This window comes from Gobio gobio, assembly GCF_949357685.1.
Source record: "Gobio gobio genome assembly, chromosome: 9".
Lineage (NCBI taxonomy): Eukaryota > Metazoa > Chordata > Actinopteri > Cypriniformes > Gobionidae > Gobio > Gobio gobio.
The window spans coordinates 8,749,755-8,769,742 of NC_137115.1; the positions used below are offsets into that span (position 1 = coordinate 8,749,755).

The window sequence follows — 19,988 nt, forward strand, 5'->3', positions numbered from 1 at the left end:
CGGGGGTGCAGTTAATAACTGGTAAACGTTGTATCTGCAAAACAACTCCGATAAACTGCGTGCAAGCTCTTCCTTTCACTACCCGTTAACTATAATACCCATCAAAATAGGAGTCCTCCTTAGTAGGACAGATAATGTAGACCTTAAACATATCTAAAATTACATTAATTTACATATAACCAGTTTAATATGGAGAGGCACTGAAATGTAGACCTTCAAGTTTTTGACCTACAGTGTACATGACATGAGAACAGTTACGTTAGTTATTTCGGTTTGTATGATAGCAGGGGCTTTAATCGTAACTTAATGAGAGTTTGACAAACAGAAAATCCTCTCAGGATACCTGGAATCAGTGTTACAGTACCTCAGGCACGACATTGTATCATTTTTGTAGCATAAACACCATCAAACCGATGAGAGCTTCGGATTTTCCAATGTTTCTCTATGGCGCTGACACCTAAAGATGTCCGAGTTCCGGTCCCAGCGCAACTGATACTCAACTGCTATTGGCTCATCTGCGTTCGAGGGGAGGGGCTTACCGATAGGTCAATTGGGCATCAAGAAACTTGTGCTAATGTTCTCAAAAAGCTTCTTAACTATTATGATGGTTTCTCCTAGATAGAATTTAAAATAAATGGAGAGTGAATGGAAAACCTTCAATAATCTCATATGTTTCTCATTTAAAGGGTAACTCAACCCTGGTCAGAGCCTTACTCCACCCACTCGCAGGATCAATAAGTTCAAACCTAATAGCCTATTATAAACAGATTTCCTCAAATAAAAGTTAGACTATATACGCCAGCACGTTATGGTATTGTGCGTTACCACAGCAACCACTTGCGTGTCCGGCTTTGAAAGTGCGTCTCATGGACGAAAAGTATGTGTACACATGACGGGTGGCAAAAATATTGCAAGAAAAGCCTGACGTGCACTGACAACTGCATTATTTAACCGTATTGTCTTCATTAGAATGTTGACAGCAAGTGTCAAGTAAGTTTCAATCATAATGTTTCTACTTCATGTAACGTGAAAGTTCATACTGGAGTGAAACCGATCTCATCAAGTGATCAATGCGGGAAAACATTTCTTAGGGCGTGGTGAGCTTGTGCCAGGGGCGTGGGTAGTGAGCCGTTGGAAGAAAGAACCAACGTCATGATGACCAACAACGTCCAATGGGAAAATTCAACTGCAGTAGTCACCGTTCAAGCACTCAGACATTTTTACACCATATATTGTAGAATTAAAACACTTTATACCCAAATGTCAAAACATTTACTCGAATCAATGAACAGCAATAAAGCCCCAGTCTTGCAGATCATTAACAAAAAAAAGTTAGCTACCCTTTAACATTATTACATTATACCCTTATCATTTTCAACATTGTCCACAATGAAATGTCAGAGATTGAACGCAACAATATTTCTCATCAAATTCTTACTCTAGCTTCTTCTCATCAAAGTAAGTCTTCTCCAAAGGATCCGAGTAAAGCTTATTTTATAGCTTTATACTCTTGCTGTAAGTAAACAAAACTGTCTCAGTTGTGTCTATTTTATTTCTTAAAATAGACTTTTAGGAGGAACCTGAAATAAAGTTGATACTTAAATGAAAAAAAATAACTCCAAGTCTCCTTATCTGTATGCAATAACATTTTCCTCAGGAGTTGCATCATCTTTATGCTCTTTATGCATTCGAGTCACACAAATGCAGATACTTTCCGACCTGCTCGCATATTCATTTTTTATTGTTTACACCATCTTCTGTTGCTTTTATTGACATGTTCCATCTTCTTCTTCACATACTTAAAAGAAATGAATGTTGCCACCAGTCAATACCAGGCGATTGTGCAGGCACTCACATTTGTAACCTCAGTTGCTATTTTTTGCAACACACAACATGTAAAAAGCATGTAATCATAATCTCACATATCTCTTTTTGAGATTTAGGAGAAATCTGAACATTATCTACAAATTCTAGGGGCATTTGGTTTCCAAAATGCGGAAAACGCAGACAGAATTGCGAAGTTCAGTCATAAAAATGGAATTCGCTTTTGGCAAATGGAATTTGGCAAATTTCATACGGCACTAAATGCCATTTTTATTTCAATAAATTAGACATGCCTTTTGATTACTAACATTTAATCTAAGCATTAAAACTAAAACATTTATATCTTATCAAAAGTTGATAGCTTACAGTTGTAAATATCGTCTCCGTTATCTATTTTTATTTCTAAGATATAAACCTGATATAAAGTTGATACTTGTATGAAAAATAACTCCAAGTCTCTTCAACTGGAAAAGCAAACTATGAGCAATGAAATGTACCTCTGGGAACCAGCAATACATCCATAAAAAAACTAGTTTCATCAGAAAATCTAGCTTCACCAGCTAAGTTTTACAGTACATGTATGGTCTTTCTGGTTAAAATAGCTCATTTCTGGAGGTTTTGCTGATTCCCAGAGAACATTTGTATTGCTCAGAGGTTGATCTTACATTACTAGCACTAACCCACACGGACCAACCTGGACCAGCATAGAAATCCATGGCGGTCTAAGCTGCATGTGTCAGCAGGCCTCTCTGCCCCCTTTATTGTTTCTCATCCTCTTCAAAGCCAATTGTAGGCCATGGGCTGTGGTCTGCACAACCTCCACACACGGTAATTCTCTAGCAACCTGCCTACACACTCTAGAAACATCAGAGAAACAATCACAGTGTTCTTTTTGATGAGAAAACATCACATTTGAGTAGAACGGTCGACTGCTTCTAATATATCAGTGCACGATTTTTCAATATCCGCTTTTGCCTGACAGTGGATGTAACATGAACTCCAATCCAGAAGATCCTACTGCCTGACCGAAAAGCAAACCTCTACAGAGCCTGATGGCAAAGCACCCAAAAGCCATTATCACAGATAGAACTAAATAATGCGCAACAATCAATATTTCATGAGCTCGGCTAATGCACCCTCTTAAATGTTCCAGTTACAAATCCGAGGGATTGTTTGTTTGTGGATATTAAAGTATATACGTGTGCATCTCTGCCCTTTAGATGCTGAAAACATAACATTTAAGTGAGTTGTTTAGGGCTTTAGCATTGCAGTGATTTGTTTCCCTGACAACCACTTAAGGAAGGACGAAGCCGAGCTTGATTCTGAGCAAATGAAACGTAGCTTTATTTAACATTTGCTGTACGTCCAGGGCTTGACATTAACTTGTTTGCTCTCCAGCCACTGTGGCTAGTGGCTTTCCAAAGTTTTTGACATCGATACCATATAGGGAAAAACTGCATATAGATATTTTTAGTATTATCTCATAATTTGGCAGGAGGTATATTAGGCTGTTACACATGCACTTTCTTTCTCAACTGGTTATATTCACTTAAAACAACTGATTAGGTTTAAGTGAATACTCGCCAAGACTGACATTTTGACATTATTTTGTGTGTGTTTGACTGTTTAAGTGCAATAAGCAGCAAAAAGAACTAGTTTAGTGCTGAGAGGCAGCTTTATGTGTGTGCAAAATCTGCGTGAATGGGTAAAATTATGCCCAATACGCGCAATTTCACAGCGAAATTCAAGCCCTGTAACACCAACTATATTCATCTGGAGCAAATGAAACAAGTGAGTGAGGGGAGGCGGTTTGTGTGTCAACTCACTGTCGGAGAGATGAGAGAGAGGGAAAGCCTATCGTCTAGCCGAAAATTAGTTTTGGAAGTCTTTCAGTATTTGGTAACACTTTATAATAACCGCATGTTATGAATCATTAGTGTTAAGCATTAGTAAATAGTTAATTCATCATTTATAAAGCATTAATAGACATTAATAATCAGTTATTAATCAGCTATATTATTATACAGCTATAAATGCTTTATTCTTGATTTCTAAGCATATCTATAATGTGTTTAATAATTGTATTTTCATACTTTATTAAAGCTCAGTTTCAATCATTTCTAAATTAAGTATTACATTATTTACAAATCAGTTATGTAGGAGGTCAGTGGTTCATCAGATCATTTAGAAAGTGTAAGTAAATGATTAATCAAATATTTGGTAACACTTTTCAATGAGGTTGTATTAGTTAACATTTGTTAATGCATTAGTTAACATTAACTAACCATGAACAACACCTCTGTTCAGCATTAGTTAATCATTGTTAACATTAGTTAATAAAAAATACAGCTGTTCATGTTAGTTCACAGTGCATTAACTAATGTTAACAAGATTTAAATAATGCATCACTAAATGTTGAAATTAACATGAACTAATAATTTATTTATCTTTGTTGATGTTAACTAATGTAGTTAACTAATGTTAACTAATGAACATTATTTTTAAAGCGTTACAAACTATTTAAATTTGAAAAAATGTAGTAATAAAAGAAGAGTAATAGTTATTCAGTGTGTATAGATAGATAGCTGAGCCTTTAAATCTCCTTTGTAAAAGCTGTACAAGGCATAAATAGTCCTCATTTTAGATGAGCTCACTGAAATAGTTAACTGACAACTACTAAATGTTTTATAACTACCTGAATTAATTATGAATTACAGTAGGAATACATGTTAATAAAGCATTTATTAACATACTGAGTAACTATTACTATATGTCTAAATATGTATAAAGTATGAAAATACAATTATTAAACATTATCGATATGCTTAGAAATCAAGAATAAAGCTGTATTTATTAACTGCTTATTCATGTCTATTAATGCTTTATAGATGATTAATTAACTATTTACTAATGCTTAACTAATGATTCATAGCATGCAGTAATTATAAAGTGTTACTTAGTATGGTGTATAGGGCTGGGCGATATGTGAATTTTTTGGGGGGGATAATCGCCTTCAAAAATATCGCGATATCTGATAATATCGTCTACTCCGCACTGACCACGCCCACTCGCCCGCGCGCGCAATTGCTCATGTCTGTGTCAAAAATTTCCAGGCATAAAATGGAGGACAACGGTTTAATATCCAAGAAAAGATGCACATCGGTAATTTGGCAGTATTATGGATTTAAACCAAATGCAAATGGTGAACCAGCGGATCCAACAGAGGCTATCTGCAGGCTGTGCAAAAAAAAAGTAAGGGTTAAAGATGCGCAGACCACTAATCTCCGCAGCCATATCAACATACACCATCCAGCAGTAGCGGCCTCATTTGAGCCCCGCTCTGCAGCCGCTTCTCAAAGCGGGAAAAATTCTAGTTTAACTCCGATTGCTTCTGCGTTCGCTTGTGGAAAGAAGTACGATAAATCCAGTTTAAAATGGAGACAGTGCACTCTAGCTGTGACCCGTTTTCTGGTTAAAGAGATGATGCCTCTTAGTCTTGTGGACCAGGCAGAATTCCGGTCCATGCTTCAAACTTTTGACCGGCAGTATGAAGTACCCAGTCGGAATTATTTCTCAAGAACAGCTATTCCAGAGCTGTATAATACAGTGAAAACTGAGGTTATGACTAGCATCAGTAGCGCGGATTATGTCGCTCTTACGACGGATATGTGGTCGAGCAGCAATACGATGACACCTTACATGTCAATTACTGCTCATTACATAGACAAAAACTGGGTACTTCAATCAAACTGCTTCGGAACGATTTATGTGCCTGAGAGCCACACAGCAGATTATTTGGCAGATAGTCTCTTGGATAGTGTAAAAGAATGGGGCGTCGATGAAAAAAAAATTTCATGCATCACCACAGACAACGGAGCTAATGTCGTGGCAGCAGTGCGGCAACTAAAGTGGCCATGGCTTAATTGTTTTGGGCACAATTTGAATGTCGCCATAAACAATTCACTTCAGAAGGAGAAGGCCAGTACAGACCGAGCATTTGGTGTATGCCGGGCCATTAATGGGGCTTTCTCGAAGAGTTGGCACCGAAGACGCGAACTCGTGAGAGCGCAAGAGGAGCTCGACATCCCTAATCACTCTCTCATAACGGTAAAACCATTTTAATTTAATATTATTTTGGTAACACGTTAGAACAAGGTTTCATTAGTTAACTACATTAGTTGCATAAACTAATAATGAACTTGATGTTATAATGAATGTAAAAATGAATTATTTTAATTTCAACATTTAGTAATATGCTTGCTTATTACTATCAACATTTGTAGTATTTGTTAACATTAGATAATGCACTATGAACTGACCATAACAAAGATAGGCTATTTATCATGGTTGGTTCATTACATTAATGTTAACAAATTAAACCTTATTGTAAAGTGTTACCATTATTTTTATATATTGTATTTTATTATGCTATTTCAAATAGCCTACCCATGATTTTTGTCATCACTTTAATATATTTTTCTTTCATTTTTTTATATTACAATAATTTTATTCTAACCTTTATTTTATATTATTTAAAATACAGGCCCATGGTTACCTTTTATATACATTTTCAACCGTTTAAGGTTAAGCTATAGGCTACAGATTAAAATTGGAGAACACAAACGCAGCTATTTTAAATCTATTTATATATATATATATAAAAAAAAAGTTAAACAAATGTTAAATTAAAAGATTGCTATAAAAATAGACACTTTAAATTCTAATGTTATTTGTTTTGTTTATTAATTAATTAATTGTAGGACTGTCCAACGCGCTGGGGGTCGAAGCTGAAGATGACACAAAGGATTCTGGAGCAGACTCCAGCAATACGACGGGTCTTTGCAGATGACAAAAGCCGACGTCCACTACCAAACTTAACGTGGCAAGATATTTCCGTTCTGGAGTCAGTGAACAAAGGACTGAAGCCTGTAGCAGACTTGACCGACGTTTTGTCAGGAGAAACTTACGTTACTGTTTCGTCTGTCACCCCAGTGCTACAACACACTCGTCGTGTCTTAACGGAAAATGACGATGACACACAATTGGGTAAAAAAATTAAGACTGGCATCTTGGAGGAATTAGACGCCAAATATAACAACCACGCAACCCAAAAACTTCTCAGAATCAGCACTCTCCTTGATCCCCGCTACAGAGGTGGAATTAATTTGAACGAATTGGAGCAAACCAAGACAGAAGTGCTTGATGCCATTACAGAGTGCCATCGTCACTCAAGCCCGGTAAATCACGAGAACATGGAAGAACATGCAAACACCAGCGCTCAAGAGGTGCCTTTGAAGAAGAAAAAAAACACACTGAGTGATCTCCTTGGAAAGACCAAAAAAACACCTACGAGTGAGGCGGGTCGGGCAGCGGCTGAGCTCACGGCCTATCTTTTGGAAGATGTAATTGACGGAGAGGAGGACCCACTTGAGTGGTGGAAAAATAATGAACGCCGATTCCCGCTCATGTCTCTCGTAACGCGAAAATTTTTGTGTGTGCCTGCAACAAGCAGTCCTTCAGAAAGGGTTTTTAGCGCAGCAGGTCAAATTGTCACCCCATTCCGTAATGCTTTAACCCCAGAAAAGGTTAATATGCTCGTTTTCCTGTCTAGAAACCTGCGTTAGATTGTTGCGGTAATGTTTTATAAATGCATGGTTCAATTAGGCTAAATAACGTGGTGTTTAGATTATATGTTATTTTTGAGAACTAGCCTAATGTATTTTAAAAAAAATGAAATCATATTTGTTTTAATTTTGAATGATAATTTAGATTTTTGATGATTTTAATTATTTTTTTAAAATGCATTTATGATACGCAACTGCCAAGACATGCATGCAAACCATACGTTTTATAGGTTTCTATTAAATAACGAGGTGTTTGGATTATATTTTATTTTTAAGGTGTCTAATTAAAAAAAAATGAATTGTATTAATTTTGAATGATGATTTAGTTTTTTGAAGATTTTACTGATGATTTAAAAAAATGCATTTATGATTTTCATACGCAACTGTTAAGACATGCTGGGTAAACCACATTTACGGTGTTTTACAGATCACCTGCATAAAGTTATTTTAAGGTGATTTTTGTTTACCCATTGTTTGATTTAAAAAAAAAACGTTTTGAATATGTTACTGATAAAAGCAATTTGTCTAAATGATTGAATATCGTTCGCATTGTGTCCTGAATAAAATATTTTGTTCAAAGGTTTCGCTCTCTCGTTTTATTTTTAGCGTTAGTATTTTAAATGTTTTCCAGGTTTCCATGTTTGATTAATATTTGTATTATTAATAGGCTATTCTATTTATAATTTAATAGCCAATAATATTTTTAGAGCTGTTTAAAACATTTAGCCAAGCCAACCTATGTCTCGTTAATTTGTAACGTGCTTCTCTTTGCGCATGTATAATGAAAACAGACACAACCAACTTTTTATCCATATACTTCAATGTTTTGCTTTAACACATATAGGTTACTGTAGCTATGCATCAAAAACACTAAAGAGGTAAGTGTATGGTAACTATAAGCTATTTATAATGTATTTGGCAACGCAATGTCCTGTGAGTTTATCAGTCGTCATTTTTATGATACTGTCGATTATCGTCTGATAACACTGACTGTTATCGATATCGAGATATTTGCGAGACATCGTCGATATACGATAATATCGTCATATCGCCCAGCCCTAATGGTGTATTGAAAAATCTATATTTCTGACAACACTTCATTGTACTTAGTTTATTTCAGAAGCCTTTTTAAAAAACTACAATATTTTTTTTTTTAATATATTATATATAAAATTTAACCCACCAAAATGGCTAGTAGAAGTGACTGTGTTACATTCCACTGCTGAAATCCACCCGCATCTGGTGGGTTGGTTAATGTCAAGCCCTGCTGACATGGTATTGCTTTTTTAATCTTCATTTGAAGGTGTTAAGGCCCTCATGCATGACTCATGTCAGAGCTTCAACACATCTCTCGACACATCATGTGTTGCTTTGACCTTCACATGAAAAGATTTGCAGATGGTTTCACGGCAGGGCTGCTAAGAAAGAAGTATGTACTAAACAGTGAACACGCTGCAAAAAGAGTAAAAATTTGTTTAGAATGCAAAAAGTCCTGCAAATTGCACTGAAAAACAGCAGAAAGAGAAAAAAGGTTGTCATGATATGCCCTTTAAAACAAAAACACTCACCAAATGAATCACTGACCAGCAATTTTAAAAGAAACATGGTTTAAGTCAAACTGTGAGAATGATTATCTGATCCACAGTGATGTAACTAAAGTGCACAATTCAAATCAAACCATCCACTAAACAAAACATCTGCCGTGACTTGCGTGTCTTCTAAAAAACTTCAACAATCAGAAGAATTTCTACCATCTAAAATGGCCGAATAATGTTTTTTCTCCATGTGGCAATGTGAAAAATTCAACCTAGTATGTGAAATATTCAACCCAGGGTCAATGTAAAAACATGTGTATCAATACAACATGTTGTATACACTAACACAAGTGGCAGCGAAACGACAACAACTTTTATTCCTTTTTACACAAATTATAATTACAGGGGCAGATTATCAATTAATGAAGTCTCATTGCACAGTTAATTGCACCATGATTTGTAAACGAATACATTTTTATATTTGCATCACATATCCAGTTCCATATGTGTGTCTTTTCCGACGTAGTAAACTTGCTCAGTAGCTCACATGGTCCAGTGTTCAGTTATGAGTCCCGTACAACAAGGTTGGACAAAAGAGCTCAAAGATGAGTTGTAAACAAACTGATCTAAACAAACCCAACGTGCATGAGCAGCGCATGGCGGAACGAGTGAAGGAGACGCGCACATTCACTCTCTGACAGCAGATGGCGCTGACGGAACAGCAGAAATGCAGCCGTTTCCCCGGTAACCCTCGTAAACAAACACTCACACTACTAAACACACAGACATTCAGGTTTCTGTATTCGCTACGGTGCTCATCCCATAACCAAATACTTAATCCTTAAAGACTTAAGGCGAGTCATTTTCAAATTTAAACATTTTATATTTAAATCTGGACAGAATGACATGCCCTAGATATTGTTTGAATATGTTCTGATTCTTTGTTGTTCGGTCGCACACTTTATAAGGCTCTATTATTAAACATTAGTTCATTCATTAACAAACTGACAATGAAAAATACTTCTAAAGCATTTATTAATCTTAGTTAAATGTAAATTTCAGCATTTAATAACACGTTATTAAAATCAAAAGTTGTAACTATTATTTGATGGACCTGAGCTAACACTAAAAGTTGCTTTTTTATCAAAGAAGAATAACTTCTGTAACAAATGTAGCTATTTGCTCTTTGTTAATGTTAATGCATTAAACTAGTGAGACCTTATTGTAAAGTGTTACCTATTGTTCTTTATAATTCTTTTGCACTTTAATCTGTTTTAAATATTTGTTTACTTTATACATTTTTGTGTATTGCATTTAAATGTTTGGTTCTTTTTGTTATTAGAAAGTTATTAAACCTGTTATAGCATGACAACACTTTTTTGCAACTTATTTCAATATCGTGATAATACCGTATACCGTGATAAAAGCTAGTGATAATCGCATGCCTATATAGGTGGTAGGGGAGAGCGGGGCACAACCTAATGTAGCGTTCACACCGGACGCGAATAATTTGCGCTATTCGCTTGAACATTTTGAGTTTACTCGCTTCATTCCCGCGTGAAATTCGCTTCATTTGCCCGTGACATTCACTTCACAACAGACGTGAATTTGCGTCATGGGAGGGGCTTCTGCCAGCCGGCTCGTCTCGTTGAGAAATGGCTGACATGGGCTGTGTTTACACGTCTTTTTTGTTAAAATCTACTGTTAATGTGTGACAAAACGTAGTTTTAAGACTTTTTCAGGCGATAATGTAGTTTATTTATAAAAAGAGTGCCTATTTGAACATTTTATCTGGCGTTTTCGGAGTTGTGAGCTCCAGTGGATCAGTGGCGCTCCACGCTCGTTTACCCCAGCGAGAGTAGCCTTTCCTCGGCCAGTCCTTCTGCCGTCTTCCGCTGGCTCCAATGTCTCTGTGGTGTCTCGAGCTATAATTCGTCTTGTGTATATGTAATGGGCGATCTTTGGTCTCATGGATCTATAATTTGTTCCCTGGCAAATCGTTTAGGCTGAGGGCAAAGTGAAGTTTCATAACTTTTTTTATTTTTAGGCTATAACTTTATGTTACCGTTGTAGCAGACTAGCACTGACTTTGAATTTTTGATTGAATTGTTTGCTTTATTTCATGTATAGCTTATTATACCTTTTACTTATACTTTTGTATTATTGATCAAACATAAACTTGCATTTAACAAAAAGAGACTGGGTTGTGTTTCATGTCATTTAATGTTATCACAGTGATAATCATATTGTCTGAACCAGATATTAATATACAGATTTTCTCCTCATTGTTGTCACTACTAGAGCAAGCTCCTGATTGGTTAACGCAGCGCGAATATCCGCCAAAGTTCAGATTTTTTAACTCGGGCGATTCACAGCATTCGTGCGAATCACGCGTCAAACGCTCAATTCGCTCAATTCGCATCGCGTCATTCGCGCCGCCTCATTCGCGTGAATTGCACTGCAGAATGTCTATTCGCGTCTTTGCATTGACTTAACATGTAAATCACTCGCGTGAATCGCGTCATTCGCGTCCGGTGTGAACGCACCATAACGCGGGGTTAGTTGTAACACACATGGTTTAACACTTGCCACACATGCCAGGATGACGAAACTTAGTGTATTTACTAGTTGCCATATCAACATTATTTAGAGAAAAAATTGACTTAAGTTAATTTAACTTACTTAAGTTTATTTTTCATCTCTGTTTTTTATGTTTATTTAAAATAAGACTAATCATATGATATTATTTTAATCTTATATCTGTCAATTAAGAGTTGGGTTATATGCTGATATAACCAGCTGAAAACACGAGCCGCGGTTTAAATCCCAGTTGCGCAGGTGGGGTGTGTTGTAACACTGCGTTACAATGAGCCCCTATTAGAAATATATATTCTATACTTTTAAAAATTCAATTGAGAAACCATGAGAAAAAGATGAATAATGACTGAGAGTCAATGTTCAGAAATTATTAATTATTATTATGTTTTTAAATATGCTTTATAGCTGTATTTAGCGATCTGTTTGTTGTCAAACTAAAAAAAATATATATTTTTAATGATTAAAAAAAGCCATTATTTAATTTTAAAAAGTTAATAATTGTATTTTATTGACAAAATATTTTAGTTTGTCTTGGATATTTGTTTTATTATATCAGATAACATTTTAAGCTGTCATTTGGTCATGTTACATTGTGCCCCACCATATGTTACAATGTACCCCCACCTATGGGGCATGTTGTCACATTTCACTTCCATTCATTTCACAAAAGTATACACTGTATCAATGAAACAAAACCACATAATTGTACTAGACATGTGTAATATTAATGTGGGAAAAAAGAAATCCCAAGTGGATTTACACAAACTGAGAAAGTCAAAAAGTGTTAGGCTGTGCCCCGCTCTCTCCTACTTTGCTTTCAAATGTGAGAGTGCATTAACCTTTTAGTGCCACTCACCAGACATTTCATTCCCGAACTGCCATGTGCATGAACCAACATAATAAAATATTAACACAGTCTTGTTTATCTGTTTTGGAGAAAATTGAATGCACTTTTTAGCCCCTCTCACTGGACATTTTACTTTGAAACTGCTATGAAACGTGCAAGTAGCAACATAGGCCTAATATCATTTTTGCAAAAATGTTGACCCAGGCACATATTTTTTATGAGCCTAGGTTGGAAATATTCCTTGCAGTAAGCCAACGAAACATAAAATAAAAAATGTTGGAAATAATCACGTGTCCATCCATTTTAGTCACAGGTGCCATTTCCCAAATAGAGAGAGACCGGACAGTGCTGCAATGATTGACTCAGTTTTTAGCTTATTATCTCATTATCATGAGGACAAAATTGATAATAAAAATAAGGCAAAATACTACAATGATTTCAAAGCACCCACCATTTTTGCACCTTATTGTATCTAGATTCACAGGATCAGACTCCTTTCCATCTCGCTCATTTTTTACCCTCTACACTGCCCACGTAATTATGAAAATCGTCCTGTAGTCTTTGGTTTCAAAGTTGAAATGTTTGAACCTCAGAGCTTAGCTTGATGCTTCACTAGGTATCATTGGGGAAAAAAACTGTGTGAAAAGGCCTTTATAATAATGTTTCCAATGATAAAATATAAAACCCAATGATGACTCACCAGAAAGCGTCCTGGAAGATCTATGATGCCAAGAAGACGTGACTGCCGAGTAATCACTGAGAAACCTTTACTTTCAACCTCTCTGAAACCTGTAACATAAGGTAATAAACACCATTAGACAGATTTTCAACCTTTTATAGGCATACTGCATTAAATATGTATATTCTATTGTACTTTAAATATGACATAAACCGAGGCTACAATGTAACTCGGGTGCAAGGGTGAACTCAATGTATCCACTCCTGTAGATTTGCTGCTAAAAACGAATGAGTCAAATCTCAAAAGTGAAACCACTTAAACGTATTCTTTTAAAGCACTTCAGATTGTTTGGATGCAACTTAACAAGTAAAATCATTATTGATTGAGGTTGACTGGAGGAAAGGTCAAACCCAGGACCGTGTGGTGAACAAATCATGAGTTGATACAGCATCTGTGCGCTGTGGGATGCCGTCTTTTCCGCACGTAGCTCTGACTCACACGTTTGTTGGGCTGTAAATTAAACGTGCTTTATCTCTCGCTGTTTCTCTCTATGCAGAGACATATTGTGTCCTCCTACCTACAACAAGAGCCTGTTGAACTGAGGATAGCACATCTCAGAGCTCCAGCTGAGAAAGCGTGATCAGTGTGCAGGCCAGAGACAGAATGAGGAGGAGGAGACAGAGCACTTGTAGAAAAATGATTAGGGGGATTCGAATGCTGGTGTAGGCTGGTTTGTGCTGGTTTGGTGTTGGCATTGCATAGAAATGCTGGTTGACCAAGGAATTATCGCTGAGAATATATGTTTTTGTTCATTCAATGAAAGCCAGTGGGGTTCAAGGTTGTTTGGTGCTTCAAAATATCTGAATAAAAAAGTCATACAGGTTTGGAATAAAATCATGATGGCTTAAAGTTAACCATTTTAAGCTAGTTAGCAAGTCTGCTAGGGACACCACCATCTTAACCCTCTGGGGTTCCTCATTTATGGGTCACACTCAGGACCTTCGGGTCAAAAATGACCCGGAGAGCGGGATTAAGATAAAAAAAGATTTGAATCAATCAATGAAATATATTTTTGTTCAATACTTTTTCCTTTCTTTTTTGGTGTTTTGAGATAATTTTATGATTTATAATTAATATTTATGCAATAATTATGACCCATTTTTTTCCATTGAATATTAAAAAAATAAATAAAAAATAAATATATATATATAATTTTTTTTTTTTTATTAAAGCTGTATTTCATTTTAGAGTCAAGCCTAGGCCTCATGAAAGCAATTTTTTAAATGAGATCGGTGCCATCCGGTGGACACATTGAGCATTTTTATCATGCAATAGCACATTTTTACCACTATAGTGGATCTTGCGTTTTATAATTAAAAAAAAAAAAATCGTAGCTTCATCGGAATTGTCCGAAACTTGTTGACTGTATTGGTACTTGGTATATGAACACCCCCAAAAAATGGGGACAGGATTTGAAAAGTCTAAGTGGTGGTAAAAAAAAATAGTCACACTCAGGACCTTCGGGTCAAAAATGACCCCCATAGGAAATGAATGGGAAATTAATTTTGTTGTGCATACAATCTACAAATCAGCCAGGATGCAGAAAAAAAGGACTCAACAGTGAAGGGGTGAATCTCTAAAACATCAAGCGTGCAAAACAGACAAAAACAACTCACACACACACACTTATACACACAAAAACACACGCACACACAAATTAACGCGTGCCATTCCAAAAGCTAATTGTGTTTTTGTGTGTGTGTGTGTGTGTTTGTGTGTGAGTTTTTTTGTCTGTTTTGCACTCTTGATGTTTTAGAGATTCATCCCTTCACTGTTGAGTCCTTTTTTTCTGCATCCTGGCTGATTTATAGATTGTATGCACAAAAAAACTCTATATGTTCATATTTTTGCCAATTTCCAATTCATTTCATATGGGGGTCATTTTTGACCCGAAGGTCCTGAGTGTGACTATTTTTTACGACCACTTAGACTTTTCAAATCCTGTCCCCAATTTTTTTGGGTGTTCATATACCAAGTACCAATAAAGTCACCAAGTTTCGGACCATTCCGATGAAGCTACGATTTTTAACATTTAGAAAAATAATAATTCGGGTCAGAAATGACAGAAGAACCTCAGAGGGTTAAGCTAGGAAACAGCATCAAAAATACAACATACGCTTGAAATGCACACAGGTTCAGTCTCTCACTAACTACTGTAGGTACCCGCCCAAAACCCATGCCATTGGTCAAACTGCCATGTTAGACTGCTCAAACACATAATGTTTTATTTTTTAATTGCACACAAACTCATCCTAGGAATGGCTTATAGTTATCTCTCTGTATTAAACTAGAAGGTATTATACGTAAAAATGACACACTTTGGGCCCTATTTTAAGGATCTGAGCACATGGTCTGAAGCACATGACACAAGTGAACTTAGGGTGTGTACGAATCCACTTTTGCTAGTTTAACAACGGGAAAAAAGTTTGGCACGCCAGGCGCATGGTCCAAAAGGGTTGTAGCTATTCTCTTAATGAGTCATGGGTGTCCATAACGTGCAATAAACCAATCAGAGGCTCATCTCCCATTCCCTTTAAAAGCCTATTTACATGGCAGAATTTGCGAGTGAAAAGACTGAACGCTTCTCCAGAGAGGAATCCTTTTATTTTTAATATTTAAAAATGTTTAATGTGCTGCTGTGCGTCCCTGTGTGTGTAATAATCAGTGTATGTGTGTTGTCCACTCGCCTATAGGCTCATATTACTAATGTGCCCTATAAATAACACAACAAATACTGCGCTATTGACTTTAGACCGGGTTCTTGTTGGTCAATGGCGCAATCATTTTCAGTTGCCTCAAAATAGCAACGCGCCAACAATGCGCATGAACACACCTCATTTTCAGACCATGGGCGCACAGAAGGGCGCAAGTGCATTTGCTATATAAACAGCGCGGTGCTGGACGTGAAAATGATAACTGTCGGGCTGAAACTAGTTTTAAACAAAATACTGATTAATTACAGAACTGAAATAAAACACCCAGTGATCATCACTGCAAGACAATTCAGCAAAAGTTCGATCCTGTGTGAAAAAGAAGAATGCTTAATACTGTAATAATATATTGGCGAAACCGATTTGGCAAACGCTCCAGTGCATATTTGTGTTTGCACTCTGGAGAATATCAAATGTATCTATTTACAACATGTTTTTGTAGCAGTGAGCAATGTAGCCAATAACACACTCACAGAAAAAAGGTACAGTGGAGGTACAATTTTGTTCCTTGGGGAACAAAACGTATAACTGTACCTTTAAAGGTACACAATTGGTCCTTAGGGTACAATTATACCATTGTTTTCCTCTACTTAGAGGTAAAAAAACTTACCCTTAAAGGGTTAGTTCACCCAAAAATGAAAATTCTGTCATTAATTACTCACCCTCATGTCGTTCGACACCCGTAAGACCTCCGTTCATCTTCGGAAAACAAATTAAGATATTTTAGTTGAAAGCTGATGGCTGAGAAAGGCTTCAGATGGGCCTCCATTGGCATTCAGTACATTTACACTCCCAAGACCCATAAAAGGCACTTAAAACGTTGTTACAAAGTCCATCTCACCACAGTGACTCTACAATAATCTTACGATGCGACGACAATAGTTTTTGTGCGCAAAAAAAAATTAAAATAACGACTTTATTCAACCTCTTCTTGTCTTCCGTGTGTGCCTCCACGACGCATGCGCGAGAATATGACGTAGCGCCGGGGTTCGGGAATCCATGAAATGCACACTTTAGCCCCATTTTGAGAACTACGCCGAGACCTAAAGCACGATCAATGTAGAATTCAACAGCTTAGACACGCGCGTCTTCCTCTGCTTGTAAACAAATCGCTTCTGGGTCATGTGTCCGAACACCGGATCTGCGTCATATTCTCGCGCATGCGTCGTGGAGGCACACACGGAAGACAAGAACAAGTTGGATAAAGGTGTTATTTTGATTTTTTTTGCGCACAAAAAACTATTGTCGTTGCATTGTAAAATTATTGTAGAGTCACTGTGGTGAGATGGACTTTGTAACGACGTTTTAAGTGCCTTTTATGGGTCTTGTGAGTGTAAATGTACTGAATGCCAATGGAGGCCTTTCTCAGCCATCAGCTTTCAACAAAAATATCTTCATTTGTGTGCCGAATATGAACGGAGGTCTTACGGGTGTCAAACGACATGAGGGTGAGTAATTAATGACAGAATTTTCATTTTTGGGTGAACTAACCCTTTAAGGGTGCCACCCCAGTGATGGCCACTTGTACATTAAAATGTAAAATTTTGTACTCTTTTTTTTTTCTTTTTGAGAGTGCAGACATAATTGTTGATCTGAACGCAATGGCCAATCAGAGGTGTTTAAGTTAGTCAGAATCCACTCACCACTCAAAACCTTTTACTCAAAATGACTTTAAAATAATCTTAAATGTCTCACTGTACACTGCTATGGTGGAGCCTTTGATTAAACCTACATCTGCACTTTACTAGAGCACCCTCAGTCATTCCAGAAGCACCCTCAGTGATCTGATTCTGGAACTGAGCCTGCGCTACAGTAAAAACACATATAAAAGATTGTGCTGAACATAAAGTCTACATTTAACAACAGACCAATGGAACGCTATATAAATTGAATACCTGACATTCTGAATCTGGTGCTGGGAATCACATGAGCTGTAAATTCCAGTCAAAATTCCAAGACTCTGATCACAGGACACAGTGCTGTGGGAGGGACGTGACAGGGGTCTGTGGCCTGTGAATTTGAGGTAGACTCTGTGGTTATTCTAAGTCTTCTGTGACTCTTAATTGCAGTGCTGTCACTCCGGTTTGTGTCCAAACAGCATAATAAGGGGTCATTACGAGAGAAGAGTGGAAAATAATGGAAGAGTCATTAAAGCCTGGGGGAAACGATATCTCTCCTCAGTGTGGGGGGACAGGTAGTCTATTGCCCTGAGGAGATTACCAAAATGAGGTAGAGTGTCTCTGCCAGAGGCTACGTTCACACAAACAGTTTTTGGGCTGAAAGCCATTTTCACAAGCAGGTGTGACTCTCAAGTTGTTATATTCAGACAGTTTGCAGTAGCAGCTTGAATTCTGTATGAATAACAATCAAGCTCCTTTTCTAATTCAAATAAAAAAACACGGGACAAGTAGCCGTGAAGTATGATTCCATTCTCACAGAGCAGTGTGTTCAGAGACATGATGACATTAGATACTTTTATATACTATACAGTAAATATGCTATAAATTACCATGGTTTCATTTATATACAGTGTAAATGTGTATATAATATCCATGGGTACATAAAACATACAAAATATAATATGTCATATTAGCAGGCCAGGGCTGAGCCTGGTCAGTACCTGGATGGGAGACCAACTGGGAAAACTAGGTAGCAGGGGGCGCTCACCCTGTGGTCTGTGTGGGTCCTAATGCCCCAGTATACTGATGGGGACACTATACTGTCAATAAGCACCGTCCTTCGGATAAGACATTAAACAGAGGTCCTGACTCTCTGTGATCATTAAAAATCCCAGAATGTCCTTCGAAAAAGAAAAAAAAAAGAGTAGGGGTATAAACCCGGCATCCTGGCCAAATTTGCCCATTGGCCTCTATCCATCATGGCCTCCTAATAATCCCCATACACCGATATACTGATTGGCTTCATCACTCTGTCTCCTCTCCACCAATCAGCTGGTGTGTGGTGGGTGTTCTAGGTCAATATGGCTGCCGTCTCATCATCCAGGTGGATGCTGCCCATTGGTGGTGGTTGAGAAGATTCCCCCCTTCTATGTAAAGTGTTCTGAGTACACAGCACTATATAGTGTAAATGTAACAAATTATGTAAGGAATAATTGACGACGGGCCGTTCAATTATTAGAATAATAATGCACACCCGAGGTGGTGATGCGGTCACGACGCAAAGCGGAGTGGCCGTTACACCTCGGGTGTGCATTATTGTTCTAATAATTGAACGCCCCGGAGTCAATTATTCCGCTTATACTACGGTTACCACACCTCAAGACATCGATCCGAAGATATATTTAAAGGGATTCGTCCGGTTTTTGTACTTAAATAGCTATTGTGAGTAGGACTATTTCTTCCGCGTCTCATCCAACGGCTCTTTTGCTAGTTCCGAAAGCTGTTAACGAAGGCTTGAGCCGCTGATGGCATTCTTCTGCAGTTATTAATAAAGTTATTAGAACGAGAGAGAGAGAGAGAGAGAGAGAGCGAGTGCTTGTGTGAATTAGGCTCCCTCTGTGCGTCTCTAAACAGCGCTGTTATTACCTCGCTAGTGAAAAAATGTCACGTGTAGCCTTTAAGTGTCTCCACTATATAGGCGAACTGATCAAATCGTCAGGGCAGCGCTGACACCTTTTTGTGCAAACTGTAGTGCGTGTGCGGGCATGTGTGATTTCAGTAATGAGACAGAAAAGCTTGCCTTTGATGTCCGCTTCCGTCTGTTGTTCTTCATCTGGACCGTCTAATACTGCTGCCGCCCAGTTGTTGAACGTTTTATATTCACCGTAAATATTAAGATTTACTTTAGGAAAATCGTCTGTCATATTGTTGTTTTTTAGTCCTGTAATTTCCGTTATTACAGTTAACTATGCGAAGTGATATGGAACTGTAATGCGGTCAAGAGAGCTGCCTGGAACTACGTTCGCTGTGCATCTCCCAGAAAATAATTGCACACCTCAGAACGTTCATCAGCCAATCAGATTCAAGCATTCAAGGCCCCGAAGTATAAAAATAATTATTACATTTTAGCTAAACTGAGTGAGAAACATCTGTCTCTTATGCTTACCATGGGTGCATTTATTTTGATCAAAAATACAGCAAAAACAGTAAT

General features: G+C 37.3%; 1 protein-coding gene across 2 annotated transcripts in view; it reads right to left on the reverse strand.

Moving 5' to 3' along the window:
• The window catches only part of large2 (LARGE xylosyl- and glucuronyltransferase 2), a 127,402-nt gene that overhangs the window by 76,607 nt on the left and 30,807 nt on the right, over window positions 1-19,988 (reverse strand). For both annotated transcript variants that reach the window (XM_079825708.1, XM_079825710.1), the window contains exon 2: window positions 13,129-13,217. The gene's annotated coding sequence lies outside the window, so the exon portion shown is untranslated. The remainder of the gene's footprint in view (window positions 1-13,128; window positions 13,218-19,988) is intronic.